General features: G+C 36.4%; 1 long non-coding RNA gene across 1 annotated transcript; it reads right to left on the bottom strand.

Moving 5' to 3' along the window:
- Window positions 1-233: 233 nt before the first annotated feature.
- Window positions 234-1,427, bottom strand: LOC110718391. Its single transcript, XR_002510905.1, has 2 exons — window positions 1,283-1,427; window positions 234-552 (listed from the first exon to the last, which is right to left on the bottom strand). It is a non-coding gene; the product is annotated as an uncharacterized LOC110718391 (long non-coding RNA).
- Window positions 1,428-5,329: the final 3,902 nt, after the last annotated feature.

The raw sequence follows: 5,329 nt of genomic DNA on the forward strand, positions 1-5,329 counted from the left end.
GGATCTCTTTTTATTTTTTTTAAAATTACTTTTTTTCTTAATATTATGTATTTATCCCTGCTGTAATTTAATTTATTTTAATAAAAAACATGTAATTTAATTTATTTTAATAAAAAAATCTGCTGCATTTTTTTTTTTTGTAAAAATTCCAGATTTCATTTTTTGTAAAAACCTGCTTCATTTTTTTTTTTTGGTAAAAACCTGCTGCATTTTTTTATTAAAAAAGAAACCTGTTCTGCTTTTATGCTTTATGCATGTTTTTCCAGAATTAATGCAGTAAAATGTAGCCCTTGACTTCCTTGAGTACCTGCTACATTTTAGTAACCTGTTTTAACATATTAAAGTGCTAATTAAAAGCTAAAGTTTAGGGGAAGTCATTAGTTACATAATTCCAAACATACAAATTACAAATACAAAGTACAATAATATAACAAAGCCACAATGCAAATTAAATAAGCTTGGAGGTCGTGTTTCATTCACTTGTGAGATTTGAAACTTCAGTTGTCTCATCAATAATAATCGTTGGTTGCTCCAAAACCAAGTCTTTAATTCCTACAAAACCAAATAATGCAAAAAAATAATTACGTATAAAAAATAATTACATAACAAACTTACATCAATTCAAGACATATACAATTATACAGTGAGACAAATCAGTCCATATATGTTAATATACATAAAAAAACTCACAAATTAATGAGATTATACAACCAGTCCATACATGCTAATATACAAGGAACATAAGAGGAGCAATTACAGACAGTGAGTCAAATCCTCATGCCATACATGTTAATAGAGATTATACACTATACAGACAGTGGTGAACTGGTGACAAATCCTCATGCCGTACACAAATACAGATAGTGAGACATACAAATTCAAGACCACGAATTTGAGCAAACGCAATACACTATCAATAGAATGCTATAATTATATTCATACATCTTACCAATAGAATGCTATAATTATGAGCATAATAAAGTAATATCAATATTACAGTATTGTAGATATAAATTCATATAATGCACAAATGAGGATCTTATATCAATTGCAAATTACATTCCATGAACAAACGCAATACCACGAAATTGAGCACGAAATACACTACAAATTTAGTACAATTACCACGATAAATTGTTTCCACAATTAGCACAATTAGCACGAAATAGTGAAATCCACTATCAATTAGCACGAAATACACTATCAATTAGCACGAAATACACTATCAATTGGATCACCACAAATTACAACGAAATTAAACTTGCATGAGAAAAGAAATTACCTGAGACTGAAGGCTTAAACTCGCTTGAACTTGAACTAGTGAAGGGAAGATATGTGAAGGAAGAAAAAGGCAAGAAGACAGAGCAGGAAGAGAGAGAGAGGTAGGAAGAGAGAGAGAGGAAGAGAGGGAGCGGCGGAGAGAGAGAGAGAGGAGATTGAGCACCCTAATTTCGTGAAAGGGGGCTGTTTGAGGAAGTGAGGAGTTTTGACTTTTGAGGGTGAATTTTTTTTTTTTAATTTTTCATTCGGGTAATCGGGTACTCGATTTTGGAAAAATCCGGCCCATGTCCCGACCTGGATAGAAGGCAGTTTTCCCGGGTCGTGTACCCGACCCGAAAAAACAGGTTTTTTTCGTAAAATTCCCATCGGGTATTTGCCGGGACAGCGGGTCAACAGGTCGGGTTTTTTTGAACACCCCTAGCTAACGGGACTACGTGAGGGGCTGGGCTTGGTGCAGTGGCTGGTTTTTGTAAAAAAAAAATAATTTTTTTTTGTGGCTGACGGGGAGACATTTAGGGTGGCTAGGATGGAGTGGTGGCTGGAAGGTGGTAATGAGGGTGGTTGGATCTCTCTAACGGAATTATTAACGGATTCCGTTATCTGGTAGCAAAATTTTAAAATACGGGATTTGATAGGTAGTAAATAAAATAAAAGTTTTCCCAGTTAGCAAAAGTGAATTTGATGTGTTTCAGAGGTAGCAAAGTCAAAATAAAAAAAAAACAACTTTCAATAAGGAAATCACCATTAGGGGCGTTCAAAAAAACCCGACCCGACTGTCCCGACCCGCTGTCCCGACAAATACCTGATGGGAATTTTAGGAAAAAAACCTGTTTTTTCGGGTTGGGCACCCGTCCCGGGAAAACTGGCTTCTATCCGGGTCGGGACATGGGCCGAATATTTTCAGAAACGGGTACCCGATTACCCAAATTAAAAAAAAAATAAAAATTCCCCTCAAACTCCTCACTGTAGGTAGTGTAGACACCCATTTGTGTCTCCCCAAAACCAAACCCAGTGATGAGTGCCTTTCACGTCGAATCATAATCGAATGAAACGAAAGTGTGGAAAGGTCTAGTGTTGCGGAAAGTTTTATTTCTTTTATTTTCTCTCTGTTTTTGAAAACTTTATTTTAGGAAAACAGCCAATCCGGTTTGGTTGGTCCATGATATGGGTCCAATAGTGGTGTAGTTGGGTGGGGTTTACAAAGACCTTTCCAACGATATATTATAAGCCCAATTCCGATGAATATTGAGGAATTTATGGCCAATTTACTAAACTGGGTCCGGTTTGAGTTTTAAGTACGGCCCAATGATCTAGGGGAGGGCCTAATATGATTTATCATTCCTAATGTAATTAGGAATGGTTTTGGTCTTCTAGAACATTCTAGAAGGTCTTATCATTCTTAATTCAATTAGGATTCTTTAGAGTTTTAATTAGATCAAATAGCATTTTCGACTGAAATTATATTATTTTATCTTCCAGTACGGTAAAATTATCAGATTTTCGAAAACGCGTTGAAATCCAATTTGGCGTCCAACCCCAGGCCTTGGCGCCTGGAATCAGGATTGGCGCCTGACGCCAGCCATTGGCGCCTGGCGCTAGCCACTAGTCCTGGCGCCAATGAGCCAGGGCTGGCGCCAAGGTGGTTTTGCGATCTTCAGGCTCTGTTTTGATAAATTATCTTTTTTGGATGTTTTTCTCTATAAATATCGTATCAAAAACTCCGTTTTCATCAATCAATTACCATTCATTAATTCTCTTCATTCAACATTAACATCTATCATTCACCAATTCTCTTTATTCTTAAGTCTTCATCATCATTATTCATCAATTAGTATTCATCTACAGTCAAATAATCCTTTTCATTCATCTCTTTTCATAAACTTTCATCAACATTCTCTTCTTTCTCTCTCTCTTTTCTAAACTAGCCTTTTCTCAAATAAATAATTCCGCATTCACAAGATCTAGAAACACTTAGCCATATTCGAAGTTGCCTTCGCCCTAGACGTGAAAGGTTTTAATTTCTGAGGGTTTGGTCCCAAATCTCTTTTTTAATTATTTAATTTAATTGTTTTGATTATTATTTTCCTTGAAGTTACTAACGTGTGTATTTTGTAATTAGAAAGAGGTACGAGGCATCCAAGTAAGTACTTTAATGGTTTAATTGATATTATGATGTAGATATCATGCTTAGATTGTTATTTTGATTCCTAGTATCATGTCTAGGGTAACTTTAATATCAAGTATGATTAAAAGTATGATGCTTCCTATATTCTCCCTAATATTTATGATTATTATGATTATGATTGATTATTATTATTTATTATGTTGCTTGATATATATTATATATTGTTATTGCTTGATCACCTTTTGTGTATGTTTAAAGGGAATTGGTACTTGCAATCACGCTTAATAAGATAATTAATAATCTTGTTTAGGGTTAATTGTGATTATAATTCAAGTGATCGCCAATAATAAATTTGTTTGTGCATTAAATTCAACCAACATAGATTAAACAGGTTTAGGGTTAATCCTATTGATTGTATGTTAGTCAGAAAGCGCACATGAATACGAGTAGAATAAAGTGGAGGCCTATTATTAGGGCAGGTTCAATCTCTTTTAGGTTGGATTTGTACCATCATCCCCGAACCCTTATTTGGTTCATGACCTTATGGAGTTGACGATCTCTTGGATCGTTAAGGGGTGTAACCTTCACCTCGTGAACGGTTTACAAGTTCCTTAAAAACTTGTTGGCGACTCTTTTGCTCTATCTTCTTCCCTTTTGGACGCCACCGTACTTTAGTATATGATCACAGTGGGGTTCAAGCTAGTGGGATTTTAAAGGCTTGAAACTATTCCCTACAGTTTTTGGCGACTCAACTGGGGAGGATTTCTATTTTAATTCCTGAATTTGTTTCGGCAATGATTTAGAATGAGTGGATGAGACTCGAAAAGTTCTAAGTATTTCATGTGCGTAATTTTGATTAACATTATTGTCATATGCATAAAAAGAATCTCATTGGAAAGACCATCCGTAATGAGTCAAAAACATAGGATTTTACACGTAGGAAATTTGAGAAATGTCTTTCACAACTAGGACTGAAATAACACCGCGCGAAACTGGATGATTTTATTGAGCACAGAAAGCTGCTGAGGAATGTGGGAAGTAGCGTCAGGGGCCAGAGCTTGGCGCCACACTTTTTGCCGTTGCGCCAGACGCCAGTATTGGCGCCAGACGCTACAGTTAAAAGTTGGCGCCAGTCTCTGTTTGCTGGCGCCAATTTCCCCCAATACCGAGCCAGAAATATGCGTTCTAATTTCGACCGGTTTTTCGTATTGTTTGCTCGATCCTACTTCCTGATTGAATTTTTTCTCATTTTTCTGAAACCCATATGTGTTCTACATATGGACATAACCTTCTGGGAATTCATGCTCTATCTACCCGATTGAACGCTCCTGGCAACAAAGGGTACATCTGAGAGGTTGAATTCACCAAACCATGGAAGTGAGTTTTTTCTAAAAACTCGCGGTGTCCCATCCACACGCGCTAACCCTTCACGGTTAGGCTTCTGCGCGGTGAATCCGGACAATTAACCATGGACCCTCTATTGACTAAACCATATCCTGAACTTTAGAGAACTAGAGCCATGGTTAGGTTGCGAACTCATTGCATCATATTGTGCCTACTTGACTAATTGTGCATTATTTTTTGTGCATACTCTATGTGATTTTTCCTAACCGTTTGTTTGACTTGTGTTAAGACTAAATAAACTGATTAATGACTAAAGGACTTTGTTTAATTAATTAATTAATTAATTAATTAATTCGAGTCAATAAAGATTTTTCTTCTTTTAATCGGAATTGACCTAATACGACTTTAGGCATACCCCAGTTGACTAATAATATCGAAAACAATCCCAGACCGAGGCTCCAATATTGGTGCCAAAATCTGAGTTGTAGCGCCACTGTACGGTGTGTAGCGCCAGACATTTACTAAAAAGTCTGGTGCCAATCACCATATTGTGACGCCAGTTCTGTCGCTTGGCCGACA

The sequence above is a fragment of the Chenopodium quinoa genome, unplaced genomic scaffold (assembly GCF_001683475.1).
Source record: "Chenopodium quinoa cultivar QQ74 unplaced genomic scaffold, ASM168347v1, whole genome shotgun sequence".
Classification (NCBI taxonomy): domain Eukaryota; kingdom Viridiplantae; phylum Streptophyta; class Magnoliopsida; order Caryophyllales; family Amaranthaceae; genus Chenopodium; species Chenopodium quinoa.